This window comes from Microcaecilia unicolor, chromosome 8 (genome assembly GCF_901765095.1).
Source record: "Microcaecilia unicolor chromosome 8, aMicUni1.1, whole genome shotgun sequence".
Taxonomy (NCBI): domain Eukaryota; kingdom Metazoa; phylum Chordata; class Amphibia; order Gymnophiona; family Siphonopidae; genus Microcaecilia; species Microcaecilia unicolor.
Window position 1 is genome coordinate 229,192,831 of NC_044038.1, and position 12,987 is coordinate 229,205,817.

At 44.2% G+C, this 12,987-nt stretch overlaps 1 long non-coding RNA gene across 1 annotated transcript; it reads left to right on the forward strand.

The window, feature by feature from the left end:
• The first annotated feature begins 1,716 nt into the window (after positions 1–1,716).
• LOC115476199 lies at positions 1,717–11,400 on the forward strand. Its single transcript, XR_003943140.1, has 3 exons — positions 1,717–1,891; positions 4,094–4,219; positions 11,322–11,400. It is a non-coding gene; the product is annotated as an uncharacterized LOC115476199 (long non-coding RNA).
• The last annotated feature ends 1,587 nt before the right edge of the window (positions 11,401–12,987 follow it).

Sequence of the window (12,987 nt, forward strand, 5' to 3'; positions counted from 1 at the left end):
GGACTGAGATGTACCTGCTTTGTAAAATGTACATTTTTTGTATTTTTTATTTTTCAAAGTACAGGAGAAAATGCATTTGTTCTTTTTTGTTTTTTTTTTTATCAGTATTGCACTATTTATAGATTCTGGCTTCATTGGGCAGAGAGGAGAGGGTTCTCTATTTCAATTTTTCTTCTTGTTGGTGGTTTCTTTTGTTTTGGGTTTTTTTATGGCTCCCTATTCTGTATTTGATTGGAATATTGTCACAGTTTGGGTTTCTGCCAGGTGCTTCTGACCTGGGTTGCTGGCCACTGTTGGAAACAGGATACTCGGCTAGATGGACCATTGGTCTGACCCAGTATGATTACTCTTATGTTATATAGATGAGGGTTTGTCCATGTTCTGCATGTGTGCCTGAGGTGAAGGATTCTGCTAGCACATAGCATCTGTGTAGGAATGTGTAACAGTGCAGTTTGTTCCAGTTTCCCAATAGTAGGTTAACTGGTGCTGTAGAGCCCAGTGTAATATATATAGCACTGTCTGTTCATAGGTGGGTTAGGGCTGTTATAGTGTGGTAAGTTTTGTGTTCTAGGGTAGTGTTTCCCAAGTTGGTCCTGGACCCCCTTGCCAGTCAGGTTTTCAGGCTATCCACAATAAATATGCATGACATTGATTTGTATATACTGCCTCCATTACATGCAAATCTTTGTCATGCAGATTCATTGTGGATAGCCTGAAAACCTGACTGGCAAGGGGGTCCCAGGACCAACTTGGGAAACACTACCCTAGAACACAAAACTTACCACACTATAACAGCCCTAACCCAGCTATGAACAGACAGTGCTATATATATATAAGGTGTCTTTTGCAGGGGTTTGCGTTATTTCACAAAATGTCTAGCCCTATTTGAAAGTAGGCTCTGGGGCAAGGGCCGCCTTTGGTGGCCCTTGTCACCTAAAATAAAAATGCTCAGGACTAGTGTTCTTCACATCCTGTAGAATCACCACACAGACGCCCATCTGATTTAAACAAGGTGTCTAGCAGTGGAAGGAATGTGTGTGTTATTCCTGAGGTGATGGTCACGATTTGAATATTTTTACTTTGTAGTAAGAAGACAGGTTGCCTGCTCTGGCCAGTCCAGGGATCTCTTCTGCGTCCTGCCTCTTGATGTAACTTACTGTTTCCTTGTAGGCAGGACGCAACAGAGCCAACCTGTATTAATCAGTGCCCGCTACAGCCCCTGAGCAACAACACACACACCGCTGTGCAGCTGACACCAACCGGCACCTATTTTATAAAAGTCTGCTCCCCCTGAGATCAAAACCTGGCTACGCCTCTGAGCAGGTGATTTTTCTTTTTCTTGGCTGTTTTTTTTTTTTTTTGTGTATGGACTATGCTTAAAGAGACTTCAACTGTGTCTGATGAAGGAAAGGTCTGAAAGCCTTTTTTTTTCTTCTCAAGGAGAACTATACAATGAACTGTAAGCTATATTTTGGACTGCTGAGAGGTTTATGTAAACTGTCTCTAAATTAAAGACTGTGGATTTTTGAAGGAAGTTTGGTGTTGACTTTTGGATTATGTGAAAGAGAGAAGCTCTAGCCCAGGAGGACAGAGCTGTGAAGGTTGTCTGCCCCACATAGAGGACAAAAAGGATTACAGTACGCAATTGAGAGTGATATTGCATTGACGTGGCATCCAAAGTTAATTAATAGTTGCACAGAGTTTTCTCAGTACTGTATCCTCACTATTTACATTTGATGAATCTGAACCTGAGCAAGCCTAGACCATTTTGTTTCAAGCTTCCTGGTTTCATCAGTCTTGCTAAAGTATAAAAAGCCCTGCAGGGAACCTTAAACACCAAATTGAGATTGGTACGCAGAATTCATCCCTCAGTGAGCAAACATTGATAGAGGTATGTATGAAAGAAGCTGCTTTGATGCAGGGGGCTTTGCAAGGTGGTGAGGACATTATTTGGCAGTTATAAGGTAGATATCAGAGCTATCCTTTGCAGATCTGAAAAAATAATTCACTTTTGTAAATTTTCAGTCATCGCCTTTAGGGATGGGATGTTCAAGAACTCAGAGATCTTGGCACCTGATAGAAAGAGAGAGAAGATGCAGAACATTTTGCTCCAAATATTTGAGCCAAACAGTTTATTGATGGCTGTACTTGGCATCGGCTATGTTCAAATACTGTTTTAATGAATCTGCTAAAACTAGAATGAAATGAGATTGTGAAAATAAATGTTTTAGATTTTCTATTTATAATTCATCTCTTTAATCCCTTTCAAAAGTTTCAAAATTCTTGTGTCTTCTGACGTACTTGGTACTAAGAAGGGGCAGCTAAAATATTTGGAGGTCTTTTACTAAGGCGTGCTCATGTTTTTAGCATGCACTAAAAATAGGTGCTGGCTAAACATTAGAGACAGCAATGCATTCCTATGGGTGTCTCTAACGTTTAGCGCACGCCCAATTTTAGCGCGTGTCAAAAACATGAGAGTGCCTTAGTAAAGACCCCCCATAATGTTTCATATCATTTTACGTGACTTTTGAGGAAATATTCGTATTTTTCAGGCTTTTCTGGCCATTTTGTCATTCTGCCAGTTTCTCATCATTGTTCACAATATTTCAGAATGAGGGCACACACTTTCTCTGAGTTCCTGTACTAGTTTGTATGTGCACAATGCTTTCTGCGTGTGGTTCGTGTGTCAGTGGCGCTTTCACTTTTAGGAAAGAGTGCCCACTATTTCCACTTTGGGGTCAATTCAGATGGTCACGTAAAGTTAGAAATCAAAATTTTGTGAACTAAGGGGTCTTTTTACTAAGCCATGCTAAAAAGTGCCCAGCGCTGCGGACACTTTTAGGGGCCCTTTTACTAAGCTGCGTAAGCATCTACGCCATCCAGTGTGCGCCAAAATGGAGTTACCACCTGACTGCCTCGTGGCTCTTGCGGTAATTTCATTATTGGTGCGCGTCTATTAGGAGTGTCTGAAAAATATTACCTACGCCCGGATTCTTACCGCTAGGTCAAGGCTGGCGGTAAGGTTTCAGACCCAAAATGGACGCGAGGCAAAAAAGGCCTTTTTTACAGGTGCGCTAAAAAGTGGATTGGCATGTGCCCAAAACCCATGCCTACACTACTGCAAGCCATTTTTCAGCATGTCTTTGTAAAACGACCCCTTAGTGTGGCAGTTAAATTACCGATTTGGGTTTTTAAAACATTTTTGTAATGGTCACATGCTAATTTCCACATTAACATGTAGCCATTACCATCAGGAGTCCATGTCGCCACTTATTTAGGAGGCAGTAAGGACTCTTGCGGTAATCAGGTAGCATATGTTAATGTGCCTGTGTTACCCGATTAGCGCAGGCATGCCTATCCTCCAACCCCAGACACGCCTCTGCTACTACTACTTATCACTTCTATAGCGCTGCAAGGCATAAGCAGCACTGTACACCATACATGAAAAGACAGTCCCTGCTCAAAGAGCTTACAATCTAATAGGACAGGCAAACAGACAGAACTAACTAAGAGGTAAGAGAAATAACAGGTGGGGATAAAAGTGTACAGGGCAAGTGAGTAGTGATTAGGAGTCAAAAGCAGCGTTAAAGAGGTGGGCTTTTAGCCTGGATTAGAAAATGGCCAAAGGCGGGGCTAGACGTACAGGCTCAGGAAGTCTATTCCAGGCATGAGGTGCAGCGAGATAAAAGGAACGGAGTCTGGAATTAGCAGTAGAGGAGAAGGGGACAGATAAGAGAGATTTATCCACAGAACAGAGCAGTGCCGTAGCTGAGGGCGGCTGACACCCAGGGCTCCTGATTGCAAAAGAAAAAAAAAGGATATGGAAAAATCATAGGCAGTCCTTAACAAATAATAATGCTCATTCTGATGTTTGCCCAATCCACATGTCTATATTTTGGTTTCTCTCCATCACTATCACAAAGAGTTACCAATCCTGGTTTTACTCCGTTACCAGTATATACTTGTAGCTCTCTTTTCCCTGTTAATATTCTAGATGAGGTTGTTATGAAAATCTGGAACCAGCTGGCAATCCTATGATGTTAGCTTAATACATTTTTGATAGGTTCCCCCCCCCCCCCCTTATCTCCAACAGGCTGCTGCAGTGTCCAGAAACTAAAACCAAAGATGTTGAAAATGTGGAGTTTGGCCATTTTCTTGGGTCTGTTTGCTTTATCTGCTCCTGTGAAAGGTGAATGTGATGCGAAAAAAGTGGAAGACTGTAAGTATTAAAGAAAGAAAGAAGAAGAAAGAAAGAAAGAAAGAAATTCATGCAGATCCATTTTCAGCGCACCTGTAAAAAAGGCCATTTTTAATTTTTTGCCAAAAATGGGCATTGGGCAAAATAAAAATTGGCGCACATCCATTTTGGGTCTGAGACCTTACCGCCACCCATTGACTTACCGGTAAGGTCTCACGCGTTAACCATGCGGTGATCATCTAAACGTGTAAAATAACAATTGCCATTAAAAAAACAAATTACCACTTGGTTCATGCTGTAGCTGGGTGGTACTACTACTACTACTACTATTTAGCATTTTTATAGCGCTACAAAGCATACGCAGCGCTGCACAAACATAGGAGAAGAAAGACAGTCCCTGCTCAAAGAGCTTACAATCTAATAGACAAAAAAATAAAGCAAGCAAATCAATTAATGTGTAGAGGAAAGAGGAGAGGAGGGTAGGTGGAGGTGAGTGGTTACAAGTCAAAAGCAATGTTAAAGAGCTGGGCTTTCAATCTAGATTTAAAGATGGTCAAGGATGGGGCAAGACGTAGGGGCTCAGGAAGTCTATTCCAGGTGTAGAGTGCAGCGAGACAGAAGGAGCAAAGTCTGGAGTTGGCAGTAGTGGAGAAGGGAACCGATAAGAAGGATTTATCCATGGAACGGAGTGCATGGGAAGGGGTGTAGGGAAGGACGAGAGTGGAGAGATACTGGGGAGCAGCAGAGTGAGTACATTTATAGGTTAGTAGAAGAAGTTTGAACAGGATGCGAAAACGGATAGGGAGCCAGTGTAGCGACCTGAGGAGAGGGGTAGTATGAGTAAAGCGACCCTGGCGGAAGACGAGACAGGCAGCAGAGTTTTGAACCGACTAGAGAGGGGAGAGGTGACTAAGTGGGAGGCCAGCAAGAAGCAGATTGCAGTAGTCTAAACGAGAGGTGACAAGGGTGTGGATGAGGGTTCTGGTAGAGTGCTTGGAAAGAAAGGGGCGGATTTTACGGATGTTGTAAAGAAACGACAGGTCTTGGCAATCTGCTGGATATGAGTAAGAAGGAGAGCGAGGAGTCAAAGATGACCCCAAGGTTTCGAGCTGAGGAGACAGGGAGAATGAGAGAGCCATCAACAGAAATAGAAAACAGGGGGAGCGGGGAGGTGGGTTTGGGGGAAAAAATGAGAAGCTCGGTTTTGGTCTAGTAGCATTATAGAAATGACTAGTAGTAGTAGTTCCTGTAGCGGAGAGAGGTAGGGGGTGAGGGAAAAGATTAGGAAGGGACAGGGCTAGGAAGAGAATGTGAATAGGGGCCATAAATGACTGAGGTACTTTAGCAACTGGGAAGAAGATTAGATGTAAAGTGAAAAATGCTCCGGTGCGCGGCACCTAGAGCGGAGGCCCTGAGTGGATCGGAGTGGACCTGGGTGTCACCCCGGAGAAGGCTGTAAGGATATGCAGATGAGCTGCAAGTCCTCCACAGCACCTGAAAGGCAGCCGGTGGTAGAGCTGGGCACCTCTCAGCTGAGGAAAGGCTTACCAGGGGTTAGGCCGAAGCCAGCATTCCTCCCCTGAGGGTCACCTGATCTCTATGCTGAGGGTCTACCATCGCTATGCTGATGACTCCAAATCTACCTTTCTACCCTTGATATCTCACCTTGCATCCAAACCAAACTTTCAGCGTGCTTGTCTGACATTGCTGTCTGGATGTCTCAACACCACCTGAAATTAAATATGACCAAAACCGAGCTTCTCATTTTCCCCCCCCCCAAACTCACCTTCCCAGCTCCCCCCGTTTTCTATTTCTGTTGATGGCTCTCTCATTCTCCCTGTCTCCTCAGCTCGAAATCTTGGGGTCATCTTTGACTCTTCTCTCTCCTTCTCTGCTCATATCCAGCAGATTGCCAAGACCTGTCGTTTCTTTCTTTACAACATCTGTAAAATCCGCCCCTTTCTTCTGAGCACTCTACCAAAACCCTCATCCACACCCTTGTCACCTCTCGTTTAGACTACTGCAATCTGCTTCTTGCTGGCCTCCCACTTAGTCACCTCTCCCCTCTCCAGTCGGTTCAAAACTCTGCTGCCCGTCTCGGCTTCTGCCAGGGTCGCTTTAGTCATACTACCCCTCTCCTCAAGACCCTTCACTGGCTCCCTATCCGTTTTCGCATCCTGTTCAAACTTCTTCTACTAACCTATAAATGTACTCACTCTGCTGCTCCCCAGTATCTCTCCACACTTCGTCCTTCCCTACACCCCTTCCCGTGCACTCCGCTCCATGGAACTCAAGACTTCGCGTCCTTCTGTCTCGCTGCACCCTATTCCTGGAATAAACTTCCTGAGCCCCTACGTCTTGCCCTATCCTTGGCCACCTTTAAATCTAGACTGAAAGCCCACCTCTTTAACATTGCTTTTGACTCGTAACCACTTGTAACCACTCACCTCCACCTACCCTCCTCTCTTCCTTCCCGTTCACATTAATTGATTTGATTTGCTTGCTTTATTTTTTTTGTCTATTAGATTGTAAGCTCTTTGAGCAGGGACTGTCTTTCTTCTATGTTTGTGCAGCGCTGTGTACGCCTTGTAGCGCTATAGAAATGCTAAATAGTAGTAGTAGTAGAAAAAGCCATGGGATGAGATTAATGAACCAAGGGAAGAAGTGTAGATAGAAAAGAGGAGGGGACCAAGAACAGAACCCTACGGTACGCCGACAGGCAGAGGGATAGAAGTAGAAGAGGATCCACCAGAACAGTGGCGTAGCCAAGGGTGGGCTCGGGCTCAAGCCCACCCAGTAACAGCACATCTATGATGTGGCTGGCAGGGATCACCAAGTCCACCAGCCAAAATTCCCAACAACTGTCCCTCCTGCATACCTTGTAAATAACAGATCTTCATCTGCAGTGAGCAGCTACTGATAAATACTACTCGCACCAGCCCCACAGCCTTCCCTCTGATGCGGAAATAGGAAGTTGCATCAGAGGGAAGACTGTGGGACCAACATGAGCAGTGTGTATTAGTTGCTGCTCGCTGCCTGTGAAAAGCTGCTATTTAAAAGGTATGCAGGGGAGGGGGGATGTTTGAGAGAACCTATGACATGCAGGTGAGAGAGGAAGAGACCAAATCATTTGTTGGACAAGGCAGAGTTTTTTGCCCACCCATCTTGGGCCCAGGCCCACCCAAAATTGGGTGTCTGGCTAAGCCCCTGCACCAGAGTGAACACTGAAGGTGCGGCGGGAGAGGTAGGAAAAGAACCAGGAAAGGACAGGTTATCGAGGAGTATGCTGTGATCGACAGTGTCAAAAGCGGCGGAAAGATCAAGAAGAATGAGGATGGAATAGAGACCTCTGGATTTAGCCAATAATAGGTCATTGGAGACCTTATTAAGCGCAGTTTCAGTTGAGTGGAGAGGGCGAAAAACCAGATTGTAGTGGGTCAAGAATAGCATGTGAGGAGAGAAAATCAAGGTAGTGGTGGTGAACAGCACGCTCAAGTAATTTGGAGAGAAAAGGGAGGAGGGATATGGGTCAGTAATTAGAGGGACAAGTAGGGTCAAGTGAAGGCTTCTTAAGGAGAGGTGTGACCACAGCATGTTTAAAGGCAGCAGGGACAGTCGCAGTGGAAAGTGAGAGGTTGAGAATGTGACAGATAAGAGGAATAAGAGCAGGAGAGATGGCATTAAGAAGGTGGGTGGGAATGGGATCAGAGGAACAGGTGGTACATTTTGAGGAAGAAAGGAGAAGTGTAGTTTCCTCAATAGTAACTTCAGGAAAGGAGGAAAAGGAATGAGAGGAAGGAGAGAGAGGGGAACGGACTAGTGGAGGGAGAGGTAGCGAGGTAGAGAATTCAAGGTTTATCTTTTGAAAATTGTCGTGAAAGAATTTTGAACCTTGTCGTGGTAATTGCAAATTGCTGTGTGTTGGTCACACGTAGGCACCTACGCAACTTAGTAAAAGTGCCCCTCAGTGGGAACAACCAAAACAAACAAAAACAAAAAACTGATAGTCCAAGAATTTCCAAGATACAAATTTTTATTGTAAAATAACTTAGGATGTACATTACTCATAGATGTTTGTTTTACATGTTGAATGGCTTCTTCCAATTTTTATACTGTAGTCCTTTTCCTTGATTATATAATCTGTAAACCACCTTCTACTACTACTACTTATCATTTCTATAGCGCTACTAGATGTACGCAGCACTGTACACTTGAACATGAAGAGACAGTCCCTGCTCAACAGAGCTTGCAATCTAATCAAGACAGACAAACAGGACAAATAAGGGATAAGGTCAAAGAGTAAGATTCCATGCAGAATCCCAAAGAGTAGCAAGATTCCGGAATCCCAAAAAGTAGCAAGATTCCGGAATCCCAAAGACTACTACTACTTCTTATCCTATATAATAAAACACACCTCTAACATTGTGAAGCTGACTGCATGGCTGAGGCATTCCTGCTCTCTGTATCCATCTCCTGAATTGACATCACGTACTTCCAGGGTTTGTCACAAGCAGAAGTGACCAACCACACGAGGTTTCTCGGCTTCAGAATGTTGGAGGTGCATTCTATTAAATAGGATTGGTCAGTTCCTTGAAGCACAGCCACAGCTCAGCGTCCTGCACAGTAACGCTCAGACACCAGAGAGGGGGGGGGGGGCTGACACCAAAGAGAGGGATGGAGGGGGGCCTGACACCGGAGAGGGGGGGGGAGGTATCTCTGTCACACACACACACTCTCTCTCTCATAGTCAATGTCTTTCTCTCTCTCACTCTCACACACTGTCTCTCACAAACTCTATGTCTGACACTGTATCACATTCACTCGCTATGTGTCACACAGTCACTCACACTCTCTCGGTCTCATACACTCAGTCTCACAGACAGTCTGTGTCTCACACACTCTCTCTCTCTCTCTCTCTCTCTCTCTCTCGCACACACTGTATCTGTATGAAACACACTCTCTCTCTCACACTGTGTCTCACATACGCACTTGCACACACACACACTCTCTCACAGACACACTCGCACCCAGACTCACTCTCTCTCTCACACACACTCGCACATTCACTCTCTCTCACACACACAGTCACTCTCACATACACTCTCTCAAACATACACACTCTGAAGAAAACCTTGCTAGCGCCCGTTTCATTGGTGTCAGAAACGGGACTTTTTTATTGGTCATTTCTATAATGCTACTAGACATACACAGAGCTGTACACTGAACATATAACAGACAGTCCCCGCTCGACTGAACTTACAATCTAATTAGAACAGACAAACAGGACAAACAAGAGATAAGGGAATATTAAAGTGAGGATGATAAAATAATGGTTCTGAACAAGTGAGTAAGGGTTAGGAGTTAAAAGCAGCATCAAAAAGGTGGGCTTTTAGCCTAGATTTGAAGACTGCCAGAGATGGAGCTTGACGTACCGGCTCAGGAAGTCTATTCCAGGCATATGTTGCAGCAAGATAAAAGGAACAGAGTCTGGAGTTAGTGGTGGAGGAGAAGGGTGCAGATAAGATAGATTACCCAGTGAACGGAGTTCCCGGGGAGCAGTGTAGGGAGAGGTGAGAGTGGAGAGGTACTGAGAAGCTGCAGAGTGAATGCACTTATAGGTCAATAAGAGGAGTTTGAACTGTATGTGGAAACGGATATGGAGCCAGTGAAGTGACTTGAGGAGAGGGCTAATATGAGCATAGCGACACTGGCGGAATATAAGTCATGCAGCAGAATTTTGAACAGATTGAAGAGGAGAAAGATGGCTAAGTGGGAGACCTGTGAGAAGCAAGTTGCGAGAGGTGATAAGAGCGTGGATCAGGGTTTCTCACACTGTGTCTCACATACGCACTTGCACACACACACACACTCTCTCACAGACACACTCGCACCCAGACTCACTCTCTCTCTCACACACACTCACACATTCACTCTCTCTCTCACACACAGTCACATCTCACATACACTCTCTCAAACATACACACTCTGAGGAAAGAAACAACAGGTTTTAGCAGTCTGCTGAATATGTTCAGAGGAGAGGGAGGAGTCAATATGACCCCAAGGTTAGGAGCTGATGAGACAGGAAGGATGAGAGTGTTATCCACAGAAATAGAGAATGGGGGAAGAGGAGAGGTTGGTTTAGGTGGGAAGATTAGAAGCTCAGTCTTAATAATAAATAAATACATGCCAGTTATGTGTGTAAATTCATTCATTCAGATATTTATATACTGCTTAAACCTAAGTGGTTTAAAGTTTCATTTCACAGGTACTGGATCTGTCCCTAGTGGGCTCACAATCTAAGTAGTACTTTGTTCTACTGTTGTACCCAGGGCAATGGAAGGTTAAGGGGTCCTTTTACTAGAGTGCGCTGAAATATGAACTGCGGTAGTGTAGACGTGTGTTTTGGGTGCAAGCAGATTCATCTTTCAGCGTGCCTGTAAAAAAAGGCCTTTTTAAATTTTTGCCAAAAATGGACGTGCGGAAAAATCAAAATTGGCACATGTCCATTTTGGGTCTGAGACCTTACCTCCAGCCATTGACCTACACGGGTAGAAAGCCACTTGATGTGCACCTGCTACGTGCGCCAGAGATGTATCCAGGTGCCGGTAGTGAATATTAGCTGTGCCAGGATAACGTTTCGCTCAGCCCCAACTCCATCCTGAACCACTCTGTCACTAACTGGAGACTGCTGCAATGATCAGAGCTAACATTCAGTGATCAGAGATCTCTGTTCTCTCTAAGCAGTGTGGGAGTCCTCCACCTACAGTCCTGCCAGCGGGGGGTGCCAAATCCTGCCTGTCTCTGCCCATGGACCACCCAGTGCTATGGTGATTAGAGGGAATAGTCAGTGGCCCTGTGTGGGTGTCACTCAATATCCTGGGACATCCACTGATCGGGGTTTAAGCAGGCAGGAACATCTCAAGATCAATATTTACTCCAAAGTTTCTTGTCCTTTAAGCAGTGCAGAGTTCCACTAGACACTGGAGTTTCAGAGAAACCTAAGTTGTTCTGCATATTGTGTTGATGTCCTCAGAAGTGACTCTTTGTTATTTCTATATTATATATTTTTTTGCTTTGGTCTATTATCCTAAACTGTAAACTTAATCTGTTGACTTTTTTCTAGTTTTTATGAATAACTTGGATATCCTCAACTTGGAATTGGAAAAATTTAAGACTGACAAGATCATTCTGTCTCCTTTCCCAGTACTGTGAGTGAAAATTCTACAACACTATCAATATTTTTGCACAAGTATTGATCATGCAGTCAGTGTATAAAACATGTTTGGTTATTTTAGAGTATAATAAGCAGCGCTACACTCTGAAAGATTATTCTGGGTTTAATATTGAATGACTTGCATTTCAAGTAACCCCCTGCATATTTTTGATGTTTTCTTAGAAGTCGATTTGAATTTCAGCAAGAAATGTTATGTACTTAGTTAATCATCTTATTTCCATATTACTGTTAGACAAAATTTAATTATCTTAAGCTATGTTGATGTTACCAACATTTTAGCATTATTACCTAGCGATTTTTGCGCAATAAAAGCATTGGAGCTAAAAATTTACGATATGACACAATTTTGCAGTCACTAATTTTTTTCACAGTGCTGAGCTTCCCGTTCTTCAGATTTTACACAGTCACTATTGCCTTTGCTCCAAAAACTTGCTCATGCAATGTCTGGATTCTCACTTTGTCCGCTACTGACACCTTGTAAATGATTGCCGTTCTGATCTGAAATGCTTTTAAAAGAAATTATCTGTAAATTGTCATATTATCAAATGTCTACTTAACTGTGACATCTTTAAGAGTAAGTTGGTACCCTGTGTTTTTTCCCCCTATAATGGTAGTTTTACAGTGTATACAGTTTCTATAACGCACTAACCAGGCATCACAAACACACTAAAACAAATCTTAACAATACTGCTTTTCCAGCATAACAGACACAAGTCACAGATAACCCCAAAACACTCTTGATCTATTCTCTTCCATTCGCATATGTTTCACCGTGGGTACATCCAGCAGATGCTTATTATCAGATCAAAGGGACCTTTATGGACTGTATATTTGTAATTGTGTAGCCAAGCAGACTGGGGCTTCATTGTTCAAACATTTACAGATTAATAGTAAAATCTGAAATTGAGAATGCCAATTAATAGGTATTTAATGGAGGTTCCTAAGAAATGGGGTAATATGGTCCCATCTGGCTGTTCTGGTCACCATTCTTGCCAAAGCAGTTGTGCCAACTGAAGCGGATGGAACAAGGTTCCAGAAGCTTCCATAAGTAATGCATCACAATAGTCAGGCAGAGGAGTGACGTAAGAGACGGGCGGGGCCTGCAGAGCCAGCAGCTAATGCTTCGAGGCTGCCTGCGGTGCCGCGTTTTTTAAAAATATTTTTTCTCGTCGAGTTTTAGCGTTGGCGCGGCTTCTTCTTTTGTAGCGCCGGCCCTGCTGCTCATCAGGAAAAGCAGCAGTGGCCGGCAATGGGAGCTGGGGCTGGCGCTGGCGCTGGCGCTGGGCGGGCCTGGCTGAAATTTGGGTGGGCCTGGGCCCACCCAGGCCCACCCGTATCTACGCTCCTGGTTTGAGAGAGAGAGCCAGAGTGAATGTGCGGGTGTGTGACAGAGTGAGACTGTCTGTGTAACAGTGTGTGTGTGAGAATGAGAGTGTTTGACAGGGCCCCCTCCCCTGTTCCTAATGCCCCTCACCCCATTCCCTCCCCTCCTTTTCCTCCTCCTTCCCACACTTTGGGTTCCTTAAGGCTTTCAAAAGTCTATGTACCCCCCCCC